General features: G+C 36.3%; 1 pseudogene; it reads right to left on the minus strand.

Annotated features, from left to right (window-relative positions):
- Positions 1 to 11,188: 11,188 nt before the first annotated feature.
- Positions 11,189 to 12,299, minus strand: LOC146722930 (uncharacterized; annotated as a pseudogene).
- Positions 12,300 to 13,265: the final 966 nt, after the last annotated feature.

Genomic DNA, 13,265 nt, shown 5'->3' on the forward strand with positions numbered 1-13,265 from the left:
CATGACTAACGGGTAGTTGAAACATTCTATGGATTGTCAAGCCATCGATATTGAATGCTGCGATACCCGTGGGAGCAGATATGGCAGTCGTTTTTTCCAAATTTATTCTGATCCAATGTTTAATCGTTTTAATTAGAAAACTTTTCCCTGTACCACCCTCGCCACTTACGTACAGTCGCAGAATCTGATTCTTATCTTGTAAAACTTGGCATACTCCATCAAAGACTCTTTTCTGGTCTTCGTTCAATTGCGACATCATTTGCGATAAATCAATCGGGTCGTCAATCTTACCAAAATCTTCCAGATCTTTCATCGCGTCAGCTTCTATCGGATTACAATCCAGTTCATCGTCATCGGATTTGTCTCTGTCTGCTGTTTTCAGATCATTTTCGCGCTTCTCGATTAATTCAGCAACGTTCTCAAAAACTTTCTGTATTTCTTCGAGCCTTTCGTGATATTTCATTGCCTTCGTTAAAACAGACTCTGAATTCTTAAAGGCATCCGTGTAAGTCTTGAATGTACCTTTGAGTTCACTCAAATCTCTCCATGGTTTGAACAGAAGAAGCAGCGAGTAAAAGTATTTTTCGGGCTCAGTTTTTATATTAAATCGATAATGGGTAATTAAATAACCCTTTTTTCGTTTTTTTTAAAATAAACCCGATGCCAGTTTGTAACACTTGACTTTGTCATTATTTGGCATCTGTTTCGTAATTTCCCAGAATCTGGCAAAATCGTACAAATTCAATGATTCTAATTCCTGAGGTCTATTTGGATAGTAATCATCGATGAGTGACGAACAGTAAATATTCGTAGAATTTTCATCGAGAGCTTTAATTTCATTAAATGTTTTAACTTTTCTATTTCTCACCTCATTAACATCGATCCATTTGACCATGTTATCATTATCCGTACCGTACAAGGTATTCCCTAATAGTGTATCCGCAGCTTCTAAAGCACCGTATTCTCTGTTATTAAATGAACGCATTACAAAATTCCACAGTTTCGATGCCAAGGACTTATTCGAATCTATCACTTCAAAGTCTGTATTGCATTTTTCCGACTTTGTCGTGTATTTTGTTAAATATGAAAACTCTGATTTTTTTCCAATAAATTTAAAAACTCTGATTTTTCTCCAATAAATTGTATGTCCATATTTCCCTCCCAGGCTAATTTGATAGCCGGATTATAATCGTTTATAAACCTTTCCGACTCCTTGCGAGGAAGATCGTACAATCTGCTCTTACTGCGTAAATTTTTTCTACCGACTATCGAAGTGATAACGTCTCTTAAAACGAAATTCTCAGTAACCGGCCGAGGAAAATCGAACCGACACTTTCTGTATATATTAGTTTCCGTTTTTTTCGTATGCATGCAATACGAGTTATGTTTATGATTCTGATCACTTATTACCGTATCGTACAACGTTGGCGAAACATTTTCATCTGGAATTTTACACGTTACGTATTTTTGAATAAACGTAGCAACTTCTTCATCCGGCGATTTTCCTATTACTGCAGCATCTTTTATTCAAATCATACAATGCATGTGCTGAATACCTCTACTTTGATATTCCAATCGCCAGAAGTAATGAATAACCTTTCCTATTGGATTATCGAACGAACAAATAAAATCAATCATGGCTTTGAATTTTATGCACATAAACCTAGAAGTACTTACAGGGTCGTATGCGACTAGTTCGCTGATGCCTAACTTCTCTTTATCGGGATTCATATCTCGTAAATATTCACCCAAATCGGACCATTTCCATTCACTAGGACTCAAAGTCAAAAACCACGTCGCTGGACCGTAATGCAAAGTCATGCATTTTACATTATTGGACGGTTGTCGCCAAAATTGATCCGTATTTCTCAATTTTGCAAAAATACTCATTAAATTCGATTCTAATTCGTAACCTTTTAATTCGTTCAAGTATCTACCAGCAGTGTATTTCTCTCGTGGGTTAGTAACCATCATCGTATAATAGATACCACTTTTCAACTGTCGGTAGTTAGCATCATTGAGAAGGAAAAACAGATACTACAGATTCAACCTGAATCTACTATGTTTCGACATCAATCGTGTTCTAATAAATAAATATTCCGGCAATGCAAAGTTTCTATTTTCTCGTTGTCCATTGACACCATCAGGATATAAATCAGGGAAACACATGACATCCAAATATTTATAACGATTATCCATTGGAAAATCTTCAATTTTCATCATTTGATAAAGCTTCAATGCAGATTCGTTATCGATTCTTTTCGCGTGTATTGGGTATATTGTATACTGATCGTTAATATCCGAATCTTCAGTGATTTGTGTGAGGAAAGCCCTACGTTTTAAAACGATTTGATCATTATTATTTTTGTTTTCCTGTACATTGTACAAATTCAATGCTGGTAATTTCTCAACCACCTCATTTATTTCTTCATTGTCGCTTTCGTCATCGACAATCCGATATTCTTCCTGCAACTTATCATTTAATAGATCATCAGATGACGCCGGAAGACGAATTTTCGAGTAATAAAGATTATTTTCGTTTAACCATTGTAAAGCCTTATACACTTTATTAATATCTACCAAATTTTCCCAAACCACTTTAGATTTTTTGGGTATATCTCGAACGAGAATGTGCAACTCGTGATTCAAATTTATAGGATCTTCCGGAGGACATACCTTATCCAATGTTTCTTGTAAAGGTAGAGGCAAATGAAATGTTCTACCTTTTACTTTGCGGATCATTTGTCTATGCGGTATGTTTGTTCGAAACATTGCCCATCAATTGCACTACTTGAAAGCTGCTCATTCTCTTGATTAACATTTTTTCGTAATCACTGAAATCTGACAAAACATCTGGTAATGGTTTTACCGCAAGATTATTCAAAATGCAAGTAGAAGGCAACAGGCCTTTTTGAAATTTACCCAAACAAAGCTTACAAACGAATTCAGTATTATTACTGTGTTCTATTACGTTTGCTATCAGATCTTTCCAAAAAAATCCGTCTATTGTTTTTTTCAGCTTCTCGAGCTTAGAAACGTCTCTTCTCAAGCATAATTTTTCGCAAGAGATGCAAGGGATACGTGGTAAATCCAACAATCGCTTTTTCATGACTTTAAATGCTTCGTAATTTTGCGAGAAAATTTTTTCCTCGTCTAAACAAACATCAGTTACATTTTTTGGATAAAATCTTGCTTTATTCTTAAAATCATTGGAAATTTCAACTAATTTATCCATATTGATGAATCTCAAAAATGAAAACAGTTGACAAAACTTATTATAATTGTCGATCAATTTGTAAACATTTCTTCGAATATTCCTCACGAAAAGAAAATGCGGTGATAAAGTGTTTATCGTTGCAATGTATGACTTGCAAAGATTCGGATTTGTATAGCATTCCGGAGGATGTCCTAATCTGCTACTCGTACGTGAAACGGAACAATTTTTTAGCTGCGCTATGAATTTAACATTCATTATCTTTTTCAAAGTACCTTCTTCAAACAGTTTCAAAAATTTTACAAACTTTTCCATGGAAGTATCATTTATGTGGCATTTGTTCTCATCACAATGCCACATTTTTAACTTTTTATCATTGTTATCTATTAACGGCAAAACATTTATTACTCCGTGAGGAGAGGATTGTCTCATTATAAGTGGTTGCTCAAACTTTTTCCTTTGCTCGTAAGCAGTTTCATAAAAGTACGCTTCGGAAGACGAAGTATGTTTGGATAAGCCACAACAAGCAATTATTTTTCATTGTACGGGCTAGTATGAATTTCAAATCAAATCTCTATAAACGACTATTATATTTTGTGCACTAAGAATAACATATCGCACTTATTTTCTAGAATCAAATTGTAATCAGTTTTACTTATATGTATGTATGTTCAATGTGAACTTGCACCTTAAATAAAATATCAGTTACTTTTCATAGTAATATATTATTATTAAATTTAGATAATATACACTTTACGTATGTTCACTTTGAACTGGCACCTTGAATAACATATCAGTTACTTTTCGTGATAATTTATTATTAGATCGTTTAAATTTTTAAAGGTTTAAATTTTTGAGGACTTTCTTTTGAACATGGCTTGACCTTTTCATTTTTATGATTTTTTGGAAATAGGGTGAGAGAGGACGAATGAGGGTAAGAGAAGACGAGATGGGCGAAAGAGAGTGAAAGAGAACGAAAGAGGGTGAGAAAGGACGTACGAGGGTAAAAGAGGTGAGAGAGAGTGAGAGAGAACGAAAGAGGGTGAGATAGGACGAAAGAGGGCGAAAGAGGGTGAGAGGGAATGAAAAAGGGTGAGACAGAATGAAAGAGGGTGAGACAGAATGAAAGAGGGTGAGAGAGGACGAAAGAGAGTGAAAGAGGACGAAATTGGGTGAAAGAGGGCGAAAGAGGATGAAAGGGACGAAAGAGGGTGAAAGAGGACGAAAGAGGGTAAAAGAGGGTAAGAGAGAATGAAAGAAAGTGAGAGAAGACAAAGGAGAGTGAAAGAGGACGAAACAGGGTGAAAGAGGGTGAGAGGGAATGAAAGAGGGTGAGAGAGAATGAAAGAGGGTGAAAGAAGACGAAAGAGGGTGAAAGAGGGCGAAAGAGGGTGAAAAAGGATGAAAGAGGGTGAAAGAGGGTGAGAGAGAACGAAAGAGGGTGCGGTAGGATGAAAGAGGGTGAAAGAGGACGAAAGAGGGTGAAAGAGGACGAAAGAGGGTGAGAGGGAATGAAAGAGGGTGCGAGAGAATGAAAGAGGGTGGAAGAGGACGAAAGAGGGTGAAAGAGGGCGAAAGAGGGTGAAAGAGGACGAAAGAGGGTGAAAGAGGACGAAAGAGGGTGAAAGAAAGTGAGAGAGGACGAAAGAGGGTGAGGTAGGACGAAAGAGGACGAAAGAGGGTGAGAGGACGAAAAAGGGTGAAAGAGGACGAAAGAGGACGAAAAAGAGTGAAAGAGGACAAAAGGGGGTGAGAGGGAATGAAAGAGGGTGAGAGAGGGTGAGAGGGAATGAAAGAGGGTGAGAGAGGACGAAAGAGGTTGAAAGAGGCGAAAGATGGTGAAAGAGGACGAAAGAGGGTGAAAGAGGGCGAAAGAGGATGAAAGAGGACGAAAGAGGGCGAAAGAGGGTGAAAGAGGACGAAAGAGGGTGAGAGAGGACGAAAGAGGGTGAAAGAGGCGAAAAAGGGGTGGGAGTGGGGGTAGGGATGGGGGCGGGGGGCGGGATGTGGGAGAGAAAGGGGTGGGTGGAAGTTGAGGGAGGTGTGAGTGAAAGGTGAGAAGAGATTTATATATATATATATAATCCTGATGACGTCAGCGGTCAGAGAAGAAGAAGAAGAAGAAGAAGAAGACGACGTTATTTCATTTTTCATGAAAAACGTCACTTTTTGACCGCTTGTATCTCCAGAACGGCTTGACCAATTTTATTTTTTCTTGGCTCAAATTACTCGTGGCGATGCCGCCTTTCAGGTTATATGCAATTCAAAATTTTTTATATTTTAGTAGTTCTACACCTCCAAAAAATGGACTTTGATGGTGCAGGATAAGGAGACTTGTAGTGTCTTTTAAGGTCTTTTAGGGTTTGAACATGGCCGGAGACACTACCGCGTCTCCTAATATTAAACAAAAGATAAACAGATATCTATTACCCAAAACAAGATAAGATAAATACATAGATATCTATAACTACAATATCTTTTATTTGCGGCAAACGCGTCGAGAGCTGTTTTCGCGGAAGAGGGGGATAAAGAGCGTATTGCATTTCGCCCTCGCGTACCTCCCCTCCCTCCATAAGTAGCGATTTTTCATTGTAGTAAGAAGTCATTCTCGGCAAAGACTTGCCAGCTTCCGGTGAACAAGCCCGGATTCTGCCTCTTCAGCAGCCCCAAGACCACTGCCGCAGCCACCGGGGGACCCGGTAGCCAGACAGCCGCCCTGTGCCGCTTTTGAAGCTCCTCTAAACCCACCACTCTAAGCTTGGCTCCCTCCCAGGGCAAGATGTACCCGATTCGCCCTGATAGCTAATCGAGCGCCATTTCGTCCTCGGCACGAATAATCACGGCCCCGTTCCTCAGGGTCGCAGTCTCCGTAAACCTGGGACCTTCCCTGCCAGCTCGCTGACCACTGCACTTCTCATCAAGGTCAACTGCTCGGAGGCTACCGCCTGCTTGAGATAGCCCTCCAGAACAATCGCCCTCGCCAAGAGATCCGTAGCAGCGACAAAGAACCCATTGTCATAAGCCTTAGGTTTCTTTGCCACCCTCCGCGCCAAGGAAGGAGTATCATAGGAGCCCGGCCGGCTCATTTTGCTGGCGTGCCCCTTTTCTCCCCCCTTCGACGCCCCCTCAGGAGTTGAGAATGAACCAGGGAGTCTGCCCCATAAGAGTCTTTTCCCTGTCTCTTTTGGCCCTCCTCTTCTCAGCTTCGATGCTTCGTTGACCGTGACACCATTCCAAATCGAGCCCTAAAAGGCCCGTTCGGCAGCCAGTGCCCCCTCCTCTAAGAAAACAGGTCCTTGCGAGCCTCTCCTTTCCTTCCTCCGACAAACTCAGTGAATTTAAATTGAAATCCATATTAATCCCACGAGTAGCTAGAGAACGGAAGGTCCGCCCGAGCAGAGTATCGCATGCCCGGTTAAGGTTAAATACTCTGGGGTTTCGTCTAGTGTTCCAGAGGCATCGTTAGCTGCACTGCCACCCCCCCTCCCAGTGCCACGCAACTTTCACCACAATGTCTCACAGCTTGGCTTAGGGAGTCGGTCCGCGGCGACAGCCTTCCCAGCCCCAGACAAGGTTTTACACTCGCAGAGTCGGTTATAGCCAATCATTTCCCAGAGGTCCTCCAGGCCGGCATCGGATCTCCACCATTCGGGTGAAGCCCCCGTGCTCCTGACATTCCTCTGGGGATCCTCCTATCCGCCACCTGAAGACGCGCCCGCTGGGTATTCAGCCCACGGGATTATTACTTTTAAAATATTAAAATTATTAAATATATTATATAATTTTAATATAATTTTGAAATAAAATTTATCAAAAAAATTTTATTAAACAGCTAATCTTTCTTAATAATAATGTATAAAAACAACCATTTTTAAATATAACGAAAAATAAAAAAATAATATTTAATATATAATCTATTATATATATGTCACGTCCAGACTCAATAAAAGGAAGAGTCGAAGGAAGGACGTAACTATACTTAACTCTCAAACAACGCTTGGCGGTGCGTTTGTTCGAACCGAGCGAACGTGCAAAGGCCCAAATAGGTTAGTAACCAGGAGGGTCAATTTTACGCTATTTAAAGACTGTTCGTTCGGTGGTTATTAGTTATGCTCTTTTATTAACGGGGCCGCCGATTTATGACTTGCTTGCCATAGATCGGCGAGTGGATTTTCGAATTTTTAAACTATACTTCCGGTCCTTTATCGCCTCGTGTATTTGCTTTTAAAGTTCTACACAAGAATTTCCACTTTACTCGGTACCAATCTTATGGGTATATAAATATATATTTTCCTTTGCTTTCGGCACCTTTTCCCGTCTAACAATTTATGGTATTTGCTAAGCCTTTTCTGATACTCAATTGTATCGATAAATTTTATTTAACAGAACAACTCTAAGAATTGCTCGATAAGTTGGCCTGGTTTTTTTTTTTAATTTAAAAACTCAGCTGCATTTCTCTGTGAAAACAAAAGTTTTATTTACAATATGTACAGTTATTAACTACACTAATTACGTTAATTTTACTAGATCGTTTCTGTGAAAACAAAAGAAACAACATTTAAAGCCTTTAATTTAGGTATGTCTTTTATACCCGATTATTTGGACAAATTTTCACACTTTTACAACACGTGCCTTTGTCAATTGAAAATCTCTATATCCAATGATCTACCTTTTAGGTTAGCTCATTCTGTACTACCCATCGCTCCTCTTATTTCACCGTTAAGCAGTGCTATCGATAACGCGGCAAATTTAAATCTTTAAGAAAAGTATTAACACTAGTATAAATTGTGTCGTAATTTTCTTTATATCTCCCCCCTTTGTAGAAGAACAGTTATGCATCGTAACGTGAGTAATTGTTCATCAGGAATCCTTCACCAATGGAGTTAATTTTGTAATGTGGAAAAGATTCGATTCCGTCTTCTTATGTCCGGTGTCCACTTCGTAAATAGAATTTGAAATCTTCTTTATTATTTTGTATGGTCCGATTCTTAATTCATCCAATTTTTTCCTATTCAGTCGGTTTCCATTTTCCACGTATACTCGGTCTCCAACATTTACTTTTAATTCTTTCCGGTGCAAATCAAATCTTTTCTTGTTATAGTTATGCGACTTTATGGTATTTTTCAAAGCTAATTGTCTGTCTCTTTTTAAATCTTTATTTGTATAAGAAGGTTTTAATTCATGTGGTAGAATGTTAACATTTTCACCCTCCAGTAGATATTTTGGGGCAAACTTTGTGATCGTGTGTTCTGTTTTGTTATAAGATTCTACACATTTTTGTGCAATAGTTGTCCATGCAACATTTTTTTCATTTTCATTAATTTTGCATCGTTTTTTATTTATTAATGTTTGATTTAACCTTTCATTGAGACCGTTAGAAAATGGTGTATCAACAGCCGTGAATACCATTGTAATGTTTTTTTTTTTTAGAAATTCTTTAAATTCTTTCGAATTTATTCCAGAGTATTGATCTGTTAATACCGTGCCAATTTCATGGCTTTGTGTCACCTTCTTGATCAACTTGATGAAATCATTCGAATTTTGATTTTTTGAAGTTAAAATATGTGTGTATCTCGTGAAATGATCTAGTAAAAGGTGCAAATATTTTTTTGTTGATCGAGCTGCACCAAAACCTCCGACAGTATCAATAGATACAATTTCAAATGGGTATTTTGCTGGACCCAAGTGTGACATCAAACCATATTTAGACTTTTTTTTTATTTACTTTTTGTGCAAATTTCACAAGTGTCGCAAGTCTTCTTAATGTTGTCAATTAGATTTTCTGCTGAGTAGAATGGTGTTATTTTATTTAGCATTTGAGTTCTTCTCAGATGGCAGTAGGTTTTATGTACATCTTCTATGAATTTTTTTACTTAGCTCTACTGATAATACGATCTTTTCCTTTCTTTTAGTTTTCTTGTAGTAAATTCCATTTTTCAGTGTGTTTGTTTTTTTTCTCTTGTAGATCTAAATTTGTATTTTGATCATTTTGTATGTCTTCCAGATTGATCAAATTTATTATTTTCAAAAAATCATTTGTATTGTCATGAGATTCTAGGACTGGATTTCTGCTTAAACAGTCTGCTTCTTGGTTTGTTTTTCCTGGGTTATATTTTATCTTAAAACTATATTGTGACAAATAGTATGTCAGATCTCCCAATTCTTCATCTGTCCTAGCTTTCAAGTTCATATTTTCTAAAGGTTTATGGTCAGAGTATACCATAAACTCTTTTCCCATAAGCCAGTGTTGCCAGTATTTTATGACTTCTTTGATTGCCAGACATTCAAGGTATATAGCTTTTTTTTTTCTTTTGGGTTTCAGTCAATTTTTTTGAAAAGTAAGCCACTGGCTTACTCACTCCATTCTCATCTTTTTGTTTTAGCACTGCCCTCACTCCTATGATGCACGTGTAAATATTAATTGGAACATCTGGGTCAAATATTTTTAGAACTGGTTTAGAGCACAGCCATGACTTAATTTTATCAAAAAATTTTTTATATTCTTTGACCAATTGAATTGTACATCTTTTCTCAACAGGTTATGTAGTGAGTCGAGTGTGATTGCTATATGTGATATAAATTTATGATGAAAGTTTATTTTACCTAAAAATTGACGAACATTCTTCTTCGTTGCTGGCACTGGGAAATTTTTGACTGCCATTAAGTAATCTTTCAACGGTTTGACTGAGTTATTTTCTATTATATGACCTAAATATTTTGCTTGATTATTTGCAAATGTGCATTTTGAAAATTTGAGTCTAAAACCTTCCTTCATAATTGCCTCCAGTAGTTTTGATAGGTGTGTTATGTGTTCTGCAAAAGTTTTTGAGAATATTATAATGTCATCTATAAAATTTACTGCAAAGCTGGCAAGTTTATATTTTCGTATTATATTGCTTAGTATTCTCTGGAAAATTGCTGGTGATGTTTTTAATCCAAATGGGAGGCAAGTCCATTGAAAATGGCCTTCTGTGTTACAAATGCAGTTTTGTGTCTATCTTGAATCCTCAAAGGAATTGACCAAAATGCGGAATTAATGTCCAGCGTTGTAAAATATTTGCAGTTTACTGTTTTTACCATCAAATCATCGATCAGTGGGAAAGGTTGTGATTGAGGGACCACTATTTTATTAAATTCCCTAAAATCTATACATAATCTTTATTTTCTGTCATCTTTTTTTTTGTATGCCAGAGTAACTGGGGCGGCGAATGGGCTATATAATTTTTCAATCAAACCTTTTTCTAACAGTTTTGCTACTTGATATTCTATCTCTTTTCTGTCTTCAATCGTGCATCTGTAAAGACGTTTGTAGCAGTATTTATCTATCATTATGTCAATATGAGCCTCATAATCTCTTACAGTGCCAACATCATATTTATCTTTAGCAAATACTGATTTATACCTATCAATTAACTTATCAATTTCAGACTGGTTGTATAAATTTAGATGATTCATTAAAACTTCGAATTTGTTCGCATTTATATGCTCATTGAAGTTTACTTCACATTTTTCTTGATCTAATATCTCTGAGTGTAGATGCTTTTTTTCTTTTTGTTTGTCATCTAGTACATCAAGAATTTTGACATTTTTATTATCTCTGTTTGAGATACTTTTATTTTTATCCGGATTTTCACTCTGTATTATTTCCAAATTTTCATTTTTGATTAATTTAAAATTTTTTATACAATCCAGATCGATAAGGAAATCATAATTAAAATTTTCATTATCCACTACAAATACATTCATGATCTTCTCAATATTGTAGATTTTTATTCTTAAAGTAACCATGCCTTTTGTTTTCTTTACACCATTAATAAGTTTTAAGTTTACCATTTGTAACTCGCTCATGTCGTTTTGTTTTATCTTTAATAATTTTGCATTAATTAGTGATACATTCGAGCCTGAATCATAAATTCCTGAAACTTCTAAGATGTCATTCAATAGTAAGCTTGACATTTATTAATGGTGATATTTCTAGTTTTTTGGATCTCCTTGATTTAATTCTATTTCCAATTCTGAGTTATTCACTGATTTCAGTGACTCCGTCTTTTTATTTTTTTGGCTTTTTTCTCTGAACCAACAACTTGATTCAGGATGAAAACGCTTACCTTTATTTGCATTCTCACATATTTGGCATGGTCTTTTTTCCTCGGTTTTCTTAGGCTTGTTATCAGAGTAAACTTTTCCTTTTTTTTCGTAGGTATTTTTTTCAACAAGGTGTTCCAATCTGCTTATCTCACTGTATAAATCTTGAGTTTTTTGTAAAGCTTCTCTGTCGATTTTGTCAGACACATAATTTGGTAAACCAATTGCTATGAGATCTATCAGTGTTTCTTTATCAATCGACTTCCAAACTTGTAACAGTAACTTTTCTTTCTTTAGAGCATAGTCAAGCAGAGGGCCTGTTTGATATTTGTATGCGAAAGCGTATCTAATTGGAGACCAGCCTTCATTTCCAAAAAAGTTTCACAAAAATTCTTTTTCCATTGGCTCCAATCTGATTCCACTGTAAATTTCAATATCATACAACTGCACCAATCTGTACTAGATTTTCAAAGAAAAATTTTAGGATTTCAATATTTTTCCTGTCCTCTTCTATCATACAACATTTACATTCATTTTGGAATTCATTTATCCACTGGTTTGCATTAGAATTTTTTCCATCAAATTTATCAATTATGAAATTCTTAGCGATTTTGCTCAAGTTTTGTATTTCTGATTTTTTCTGTTTGTTTTCTAGAACTTCCTCTAATAGCTTCTTTATTGTTTCATCTGACGTGACCTGTGTCGTTTTTTCAATCTCTTCTTCTGTAATTTCTTCCAAATAATAATCTTCAAACAGCAAATTATGTTCTTCATCTAAGTATATTTCTGCTAAATTTTCTGTCAAAGTGATCCAGACTTTTCTAAATTGATTTCTTTTTTTCAGAGTATTCTTGACTCTCCCAAATACCTGTGATGTTATCAATTCTTTGTGTAGATTTGTATTTTGGTACTCATCTGGTATTGCAAAAGTGCGTCCGTTTGATGTGCCAATTGAGATTAGGCAGAGTATCGTCGATTTTCCATCTGATGATCCTCTCATCTTAAAATCGAACCTTAGTTTCTCCACTTTGTCCAAAATATCCGCAAAAATGTTGTTTTGTAATGTGTTTTTATTATCCACTTTTGGGATCAGGTTTTTCTTTTTTAAATTAAAAACTCAGCTGCGTTTCTCTGTGAAAACAAAAGTTCTATTTACAATATGTACAGTTATTAACTACACTAATTACGTTAGTTTCACTAGATCCTACCTGTGAAAACAAAAGAAACAACATTTAAAGCCTTTAATTTAGGTATGTCTTTTATACCCGATTATTTGGACAAATTTTCACACTTTTACAACATGTGCCTTTGTCAATTGAAAATCTCTATATCCAATGATCTACCTTTTAGGTTAGCTCATTCTGTACTACCCATCGCTTCTCTTATTTCACCGTTAAGCAGTGCTATCGATAACGAGGCAAATTTAAATCTTTAAGAAAAGTATCGACACCAGTGTAAATTGTGTCGTAATTTTTTTTATATATGTTTATTTTTTCTTTTCTCCTTTTTTTCTTTCCCCTTTTTGTGAGACCTATTTCCTTTTTGTTTTTATGACCTAGAGTACCGGAGCCTGTTATACTATCGCTTTGCAAGCCCTGCATTCGTGGGCTGGTTTTACTTGTACTATCCGTTTATTGCAATAGACGTAATGAGTTTGATGGGCGGCTGAATTTTTATGCACCAAGTTACGGTGCTAAGTTGTGGTGCTACGAATGCATATATGTTTCGTCTGGTGTGTTATTATAACACGTGATGCAGATTTTGTAGTTGTTCTATTTTGGTAAAGTTTTTCCTTTAGCGTTATTACACATCTGAGCCCCATAAGATACTCGTACGCTTCAGGATAATCACTTGGTTTGACTTTATCAAATGATCCCTGGTATTCTTCTCCTTTTAATTCAGGAGTCCATAAAAGATGATGCTACCCTGGCATTTTTTTTGTAATCCGATGAGCAACTCATCGGAT

This window comes from Nylanderia fulva, unplaced genomic scaffold (genome assembly GCF_048542155.1).
Source record: "Nylanderia fulva isolate GAGA-0341 unplaced genomic scaffold, ASM4854215v1 Scaffold253, whole genome shotgun sequence".
Lineage (NCBI taxonomy): Eukaryota > Metazoa > Arthropoda > Insecta > Hymenoptera > Formicidae > Nylanderia > Nylanderia fulva.